Genomic DNA, 9,768 nt, shown 5'->3' with positions numbered 1-9,768 from the left:
CCAGGCTGGTAACGAACTCCTGTGTTCAAGTGATCTGCCCACCTCGGCCTCCCAAAGTGCTAGGATTACAGGCATGAGCCACTGCACCCAGCCTATTTATAACCTATTTGTATAATGTGTGTATCTCTAACTTCATGTAGTTGCTGTGCATATTTTTAAACTTTATATTTAAAAAATAGTCTATATGTACTTTTTTATGCAACTTGCTTTTATTTTCTTGGCATGTTTTTTGGGGGATTCACCCATGGCTAATTCACAGAACACTGGCTCACTCATTTTCAGTGGTATTATAGTGAACTCCGAGTTTCTCTTCAAAGAATCGGTATGTCAGTATGTTCAGCTCTCTTATTCTTTTTAAATCTCTATTTTTAAAGTTTAACTTCCAGAGACTCTCCAAGATGGCCAAATAGACACAACTCCGGTGCACAACACCCAGCAAGAAAGATGCAGAAATCCAGAGATCTCCTAGCTCCAACCGAGGTACCAGGTGCATTTCAATGGGTCTGGTCCGTGGTGAGCAAAGTCTAAGCAGGGCAGACCGAGGCGGGGAGGGGTGCTGCTTCACTCAGAAAGTGCATGTGACCAGCGAGTCGGAGGCTCCCCCTCTGGCACTCCGGTCCAGTTACAGTGCTTCCCCAAATCCTCAGCAATACACAGAACAGGGGATCTTTGCCAGTCAAGCACCAGGAATTACAAGCACGGAGTTGAGTAATAATCCAGGATGGTGTCCCGGATTGGCGCATAGACCTAAACAGACACATAAGCCCAAAAGCCGGCCTGGAGAGCCTGCAGGATGGAGCTATTGCCCCCTCCCCCTACCCAGAGAGAGAGAGGGAGCTGTAAGCAGGAGCACCTGGGCAGGCCCCTACCCCATGACCAGAGAGAGAGGAAGCTGAAAGGGGGAGACAGCAGGGTGCGACTGGGTAGGTCCCTACCCTCCCCCACAAACCACAGAGGGCTGAAGCTCTGACTCTAGCAGGTTGCACAGCCAGTGCCACAATCTGAGCTGAACGCTGAATGATCCAGCCCAGTGGAGGAAGGGCACAACCTACCAATAGAGGGGTGGGACTGGGTTACATGTTTTAACAAAAAACACAGGAAGCCTACGTAGCAACCAGACAGCGTTCTTGATGACCCAGCAGTGCCACCAGGTCAGCAGAAGAGGTGGGCCTAAACCCCCACTGTAAACAAAAAATACACGGGAAGCTTCCCTAGCAACCTGAAGGAGTCCCTAGAAACCCAGTGGCGCCTGGACAGGCAGACAAGTGACCTCATCAAGCAGCTCCCTGAGACCATAGCCAGGTAAACCCACAAATATGAGGAAAAAACAGCGCAAAAAAGATGAAACCATCAAAGACCGGAACACCTCTTCTCCTTCAAGGGATCACAACTCCTCAACAACACAGGAACACAGCATGACCGAGAAGGAGTGTGACAAATTGACAGAAACAGGCTTCAGAAAACGGATAATAACAAACTTTGCAGAGCTAAAGGAACATGTTCTAACTCAATGCAAAGAAACCAAAAACCTTGAAAAAAGGTTAGACGAAATGCTAACTAGAATAACCACCTTAGAGAAGAATATAAACAACTTGAAGTTGAAAAACACACCATGAGAACTACGTGAAGCAAACACGAGTTTCAATAGCTGAATCGATCAAGCAGAAGAAAGGATATCAGAGATTGAAGATCAACTGAACGAAATAAAAAGAGAAGGCAAGACAAAAGAAAAAAGAGTGAAAAGAAATGAACAAAGCCTCCAAGAAATGTGGGATTATGTGAAAAGACCTAGTCTACACTTGATCGGGAGAATGAATCCAAGCTGGAAAACACGCTCCAGAATATTATACAGGAGAACTTCCCAAGCCTCCAGTCCAACGTTCAAATTCAAGAAATACAGAGAACTACAAAAAGATATTCCTCAAGAAGAGCCACCCCAAGGCACATAATTGTCAGATTCACCAGGGTTGAAATGAAGGAAAAAAATGCTAAGGGCAGCCAGAGAGAAAGGTCAGGTCACCCACAGAGGGAAGCCAATCAGACTCACAGCAGATCTCTCCGCAGAAACCCTACAAGCCAGAAGGGAGTGGGGGCCAATGTTCAACATCCTTAAAGAAAAGAAATTTCAACCCAGAATCTCATATCCAGCCAAACTATGCTTCGTAAATGAAGAAGAAATAAAATCCTTTACAGACAAGCAATTACTGAGAGATTTCATCACCACTAGACCTGCCCTACAAGAGCTCCTGAAAGAAACACTAAGCATGGAAAGGAACAAGCACCAGCTACTGCAAAAGCAAACCAGTTGGAAAAGACCAAAAATGCAATGAAGAAAATGAGTCAACAACGGGAAAAAAACCAGCCAGTAACAAAATGGCAGAATCAAATTCACACATAACAATATTAACATTGAATGTAAACAGCCTAAATGCCCCAATCAAAAGACACAGACTGGCAAACTGGGTAAAAAGTCAAGACCCATTGGTGTGCTGTATTCAGGAAACCCATCTCACATACAAAGACACACATAGACTCAAAATAAAGGGATGGAAGAAGATTTACCAAGCAAATGGAGAACAAAAAGAAGCAGGGGTTGCAATCCTAATCTCTGATAAAATGGACTTCAAACCAACAAAGATCAAAAGAGACAAAGAAGGACACTACATAATGGTAAAAGGATCAATCCAACAAGAAGAGCTAACGATCCTAAACATATACGCACCCAACACAGGAGCACCCAGATACATAAAGCAAGTTCTTAATGACCTAAAATGATATTTAGACTCCCACACAGTAATAGTGGGAGACTTCAACATTCCACTCTCAATATTAGACAGATCAACGAGACAGAAAATTAACAAGGACATCCAGGACTTGAATGCAGAGCTGGACCAAGTGGACCTAATAGACATATACAGAACGCTCCACCCCAAATCCACGGAATGTACATTTTTCTCAGCACCACATTGCACTTACTCTAAAATTGACCACATCATTAGAAGCAAATCACTCCTTAGCAAATGCAAAAGAATGGAAATCATAACAGCCTATCAGACCATAGCGCAATCAATTAGAACTCAGGATTAAGAAACACACTCTATTCCCAGGCATCAGAGAGGTATGCTTAAAAAAAAAAAAAAGAAAGAAAGAAAAGAAAAGAAACACACTCAAACCCGCACAACCACTTGGAAACTGAACAACTTGCTTCTGAATGTTGACTGGATAAATAACGACATCAAGGCAGAAATAAAGATGTTCTTTGAAACCAATTAGAATAAAGACACAGCTTACCAGAATCTCTGGGACACCTTTAAAGCAGTGTTGAGAGGGAAATTTATAGCAATATATACCCACATGAGAAACAAAGAAACACCTAAAATTGACACCCTATCATCAAAATTGAAAGAGCTAGAGGAGGAAGATCAAAAAAACTCAAAAGCTAGCAGAAGACAAGAAATAACTAAGATCAGAGCAGAACTGAAGGAGATACAGACACAAAAAAAAAAAAACCTTCAAAAAAATCAGTAAATCCAGGAGTTGGTTTTTTGAAAAGATCAACAAAATAGACAGACCACTAGCCAGGTTAATAAAAAAGAAAAGAGAGAAGAATCAAATAGATGCAATAAAAAACAATAAAGGGGATATCACCACTGATCCCACAGAAATACAAACTGCCATCAGAAATTACTACAAACAGCTCTATGCACATAAACCGGTAAACCAGGAAGAAATGGATAAATTCCTAGATACTTGTACCCTACCAAGACTAAACCAGGAGGAAGTTGAAACCCTGAATAGACCAATAACAAGGGCTGAAGTAGAGGCAGCAATCAATAGCCTACCACCCAAAAAAAGTCCAGGTCCAGATGGGTTCACAGACAAATTCTACCAGACGTACAAAGAGGAGCTGGTTCCATTCCTTCTGAAACTGTATCAAACAATACAAAAGGCGGGAATCCTCCCTAACTCATTTTATGAGACCAACATCATCCTGATACCAAAACCAGGCAGAGACGCAACTAAAAGAGAAAACTTCAGGCCAATATCCATGATGAACATCAACACAAAAATCTTCAATAAAATCCTGGCAAACCGATTGCAACAGCACATAAAAAAACTTATCCATCACAATCAAGTAGGCTTCATCCCGGGCATGCAAGGCTGGTTCAACATACACAAATCCGTAAACGTAACCCACCACATAAACAGAACCAAAGACAAAAACCACATGATTATCTCAATAGATGCAGAGAAGGCCTTCGACAAAATTCAACAGTCCTTCATGCTAAAAACTCTCAATAAACTAGTTATCAACGGAACTTATCATAAAATGATAAAAGCTATATATGACAAACCTACAGCCAATATCATACTGAATGGGCAAAAGCTGGAAGAATTCCCTTTGAAATCAGGCACTAGACAAGGATGTCCTCTCTCAATACTCCTATTCAATATAGTATTGGAAGTTCTAGCCAGAGCAATCGGCAAGAAAAAATAAAGAGTATTCAGTTAGGAAAGGAGGAAGTCAAACTGTCTCTATTTGCAGATGACATGATTGTATATCTAGAAGACCCCATCGTCTCAGGCCAAAATCTTCTCAAAAACTGATAAGCAACTTCAGCAAAGTCTCAGGATACAAAATCAATGTGCAGAAATCACAAGCATTGCTGTATACCAATAACAGACAAACAGCCAAATCAAGAGTGAACTCCCATTCACAATTGCTACAAAGAGAATAAAATACTTAGGAATACAACTAACAAAGGATGTAAAGGACCTCTTCAAGGAGAACTACAAACCACTGCTCAATGAAATAAGAGAGGACACAAACAGATGGAAAAACATTCCATGCTCATGGTTGGGAAGAATTAATATCATGAAAATGGCCATACTGCCCAAAGTAATCTACAGAGTCAATGCTATCCCCATCAAGCTACCAATGACCTTCTTCACAGATCTGAAAAAAAACCACTTTAAACTTCATATGGAATCACAAGAGAGCCCTCGTAGCCAAGACAATCTTAAGCAAAAAGAACAAAGCCAGGGGCATCACACTGCCTGACTTCAAACTATACTGCAAGACTACAGTAATCAAAACATCATGGTACTGGTACCAAAACAGAGACATAGACCAATGGAACAGAACAGAGGCCCCAGAAGCAACACCACACATCTACAACCATCTGGTCTTTGACAAACCTGACAAAAACAAGCAATGAGGAAAGGATCCCTTGTTTAATAAACGGTGTTGAAAAAACTAGCTAGCCATGTGCAGAAAGCAGAAACTGGACCCCTACCTGTCACCTTATCCTAAAATTAACTCCAGATGGATTAAAGATTTAAATATAAAACCTAACACCATAAAAACACTAGAAGAAAATCTAGGCAAAACCATCCAGGACATAGGCATAGGCAAAGACTTCATAACTAAAACACCAAAAGCAATGGCAATAAAAGCCAAGATAGACAAATGGGATCTAATTAAAATTCAGAGCTTCTGAACAGCAAAAGAAAGCATCATTAGAGCAAACCAGTAACCAACAGAATGGGAAAAAATTTTGCAATCTACCCATCTGACAAAGGGCTGATATCCAGAATCTACAAAGAACTAAAACAGATTTACAAGAAAAAGACAAGCCCATTCAAAAGTGGGTAAAGGATATAAACAGACACTTTTCAAAAGAAGACATATATGAGGCCAACAAACATATGACAAAATGTTCATCATCACTGGTCATTAGAGAAATGCAAATCAAAACCACATTGAGGTACCATCTCACACCAGTTAGAATGGCAATCATTAAAAAATCTAGAGACAACAGATGCTGAAGAGGATGTGGAGAAACAGGAACACTCTTACACAGTTGGTGGGAGTGTAAACTAGTTCAATCATTGTGGAAGACAGTGTGGTGATTTCTCAAGGATCTAGAAATAGAAATTCCACTTGACCCAGCAATCCCATTACTGGGTATATACCCAAAGAACTATAAATCATCCTACTATAAAGACACGTGCACATGTATGTTCAGTGCAGCCCTGTGCACAATAGCAAAGACCTGGAACCAACCCAAATGCCCATCAATGATAGACTGGACGAAGAAAATGTGGTACCTATACACCATGGAATACGACACAGCCATAAAAAAAGATGTTTCGTGTCCTTTGCAGGGACTTGGATGAATCTGGAAACCATCATTCTTAGCAAACTGACACAAGAACAGAAAGCCAAACACCACTTGCTCTCACTCATAGGTGGGTGTTGAACAATGAGAACACATGGACTCAGGGAAAAGAGCATCACACACTGGGGGCAGTTGTGGGGGATAGGGGAGAGACAGCAGGGGGTGAGGAGAGTGGGGAGGGATAACATGGGGAGAAATGACAGATATAGTATGCACCTAAGGTAAAATAAAATAAAATAAAGTTTAACCTCCTTGTAATTCCAGTAAACAACCTTCTCCACTGGTTCTAATCAGTAGTTCACATCTGCTCCCCCAGCCCCCTACCCTCAGCTCCATCCTGACTCATCCTGGTCACCTGATCACCTCTGGCTACCTGCTCTGACCCACCCGTAACCGTCCTTCCTGCCAAAACACCCACCCTGCCACTCCAGCTCAGACCTCTGCTCTTTCTAAAATAGCCAATCAGGATTAGTCTGGCTTGTGCAGTCTAACCCTAGCCAATAGGGAATGACACAACAGTAGGGACAACCCCCATCAGGCATAAGTACCCCTTCCCCCCTTGTCCAAGCTTGTGGCTACCATTGTTCCATCCACACGCTGCACCCTTCTATAGAAGTAAACTGCCTTGCTGAAAGGACATATCTTCGAGTGCTATTTCTTTTGCAGCATCAAAATTTTACCTATAACAGTGGTATGAATATAATGTACATATCCACTTTCCTATTGATAGGGCAAATTTACATCCCCATTCCCAAATACACTATGCAAAAGATTATAAAAAGAAATGGAATTAAATGTTGAAGGCTTCTGTTTTTTCAGAGGTTTGTCCTAGAAAATGAACCAAACATTTTTCCTATTTACCCTAAGGACTGCTGTAAGGGCTAAAGAACATGATGATGATAATACAAGTTAACATTTATCAAGCACTTGCAGCCTGCCAGTTTCAGGCTAGGCGTTTTGTGTTAATTGTGCATTTAATTCTCAACACAACTACTGCTATGGTTTGGCTCTGTGTACCTGCCCAAATCTCACCTTGAATTACAATCCCGATAATCCCCATGTGTTGAGGGCAGGACCATGTGGAGGTAACTGAATCATGGGGGTAGTTTCCCCCATGTCGCTCTCATGATAATGAGTGAGTCTCATGAGATCTGATGGTTTTATAAGCATCTGGCATTTCCCCTGCTTACAGCCATTCTCTCTCCTGCCACCCTCTGAAGAGGTGACTTCCACTATGATTGTAAGTTTCCTGAGGCCTACCAAGATGTGTGGAACTATGAGTCAATTAAACCTCTTTTTTTTTAATAAATTAAGAAGTCTCAGCCAGGCAAGGTGTTTCACGCCTGTAACCCCAGCACTTTTGGAGGCCAAGGGGGGCGAATCACCTGAGGTCGGGAGTTAGAGACCAACCTGATCAACACAGAGAAACCTACTAAAAAAAAAAAATACACAATTAGCCAGGCATGATAGTGCATGCCTGTAATCCCAGCTACTCAGGGGGCTGAGGCAGGAGAATCATTTGAATCTAGTAGGCAGAGGTTGCGGTAAACTGAGATCGCACCATTGCACTCCAGCCTGGGCAACAAGAGCAAAATTCCGTCCCCAAAAATAAGATGTCTCAAATAAGTCTTTATTAGTAGCATAAGAACAGACTAATACAGTAAATTGGTACCGAGGTAGTAGGGCACTGCTGTAAAGATACCCAAAAATGTGGAAGTGACTTTGGAACTGGGTAGCAGGCAGAGGTTGGAACAGTTTGAAGGGTTCCGAAGAAGAAGCAAGATATGGGAAATTTCGGAACTTCCTAGAGACTTGTTGAATGGTTTTGACCAAAATGCTGATAGTGATATGGACAACGAAGTCCAGGCCAAGGTGGTCTCACGTAGAGCAGGGAGTAGCTAATGGTGTCCCATTTTACAGATGCGGAAACGAGGCTCAGAGAGAGGGTAAGTTATTTGACTGAAGACATACTGCTTGGAGGAGACCAGAGTAGGATTGGAACTCAGATCTCTGTCTTACAATCCCAACTGCTTAACTTCATACCCTAATGACAGAAAAAGGACTTAGGGCAGGTTCTCACAGGTAGTGAGCTCTCAGTAAATGGTAATGGTTGTTATCGGTAATAATGAACCATTTTTAAGTCAGGCAGGATTATCAGAGCTGGCATTAATTATTCAGTACAACCTGGGGAGAGCGCCTTGCAGTATAGTCTGTATTTAAATTAAGAGGAAGAAAACAGATGACTGAGTGGATCAACCTTTTTCAAAATCTGATTCTAATTATACCCACAGGGAGTGCCCTAAATCTGCAAACATTGGAAAATTGCACCACTATGATTCAGAAATATATGTTATACAATCTCTTTTCACCAGGCTCAGGGTTCAGGGATAGGAAATAGTGCCCTTATTGAACATACACATTGTACCAGGTACGAAGCTGAATTCTCTAAGCATAGTTACTCACTCAGTCCTCACAGCAACCCCAGAGGCAGTCACTGTCACCATCCCACGATGCACTCCAGAAGGCTGAGGCTCAGAGAGGATGAAGCCACTTATCTGAAGTCACTGGGATAGTTAGTGGCAGAAATGATGTGCCTGTTAACAATATGCAGGGGGCAAAATCAGGACAGCTATGTACCAAGTCTCTCCAACCCCTAAGAAAGTTTAAGAAACACTACATTTAACCTTTTTTAATAGCAGGAAGAGAGGGGAAGGGTGATGGGATACCACTGACATTTTGCTTTATACATGGTTGTATTTATTCTATTTCAACAAGCATATTTACTTTTACAATTAAAATGTTTAAGTTCCAAAGAACATCCAAAAAATCAGATGAGCAAGTTAAAAAATATTTCAAGCTATAACTAACCCAGGGCCCTCTGAATAAATCAAATTCCTACAAATCAAATTGCAATCAGTAGCCTGTGCCCAGGCCAGGGTCAATATAAATCCTGGACAACTTTACAGTAGAGGCTCTCACCTCGATTTTATAAAAAATATTAAAATGTAGCCACATAAAACATAGAGACAACTGGGGGCTGACTTGCCATTGACTAGTTAATGCAATGTTACATTGTGTAGACATGAGATGAGACATGTATTAATTTCAGTTTTATGGTTTTCTTCTTTTGTTTCAGAGGCTACGACTTCTTTCTAGGATGCAAACATTCCCACAGGCCCTTATAAGGCGTATAAGTACCCAGCACTGAGCCTCGTGATGCCGCATGGATAAATCAGCTGCCATCTTGGCCGCATGAATAGAAAGTTAACTTGGTCTTGCTACGCACACACTACAACTCATTTTCCTATTCTTCCATGTTGGTCCTGATAATATGTCAAAGCCAATGCAGCAGGCAGTGTGGAAAAATGCTGACAGCAGAATGCTGAGCAGACAAATGATTAATGGCTGCACTCCGGAACAGAGAGGTTAATTGCCAGCGTCTAAGATATCTGAGGGGAACATGTTACACACCCATATTACCAATTAACCTCACCTAAAAAATCATAATCTCTGCAATTAATAGGAAATGACTGTCATCCTAATTACAAGTTCTATACAAGAGGCCAGCAGTATGCAAGGAGACTTT

At 41.6% G+C, this 9,768-nt stretch overlaps 1 protein-coding gene across 1 annotated transcript in view; it reads right to left on the bottom strand.

The window, feature by feature from the left end:
• RPH3A (rabphilin 3A) overlaps window positions 1-9,768 on the bottom strand; it is a 342,231-nt gene that overhangs the window by 304,557 nt on the left and 27,906 nt on the right. The window lies entirely within an intron of this gene.

This window comes from Cebus imitator, unplaced genomic scaffold (genome assembly GCF_001604975.1).
Source record: "Cebus imitator isolate Cc_AM_T3 unplaced genomic scaffold, Cebus_imitator-1.0 Scaffold8, whole genome shotgun sequence".
Taxonomy (NCBI): Eukaryota; Metazoa; Chordata; class Mammalia; order Primates; family Cebidae; genus Cebus; species Cebus imitator.
This window is presented reverse-complemented; position numbering and strand designations above follow the sequence as displayed.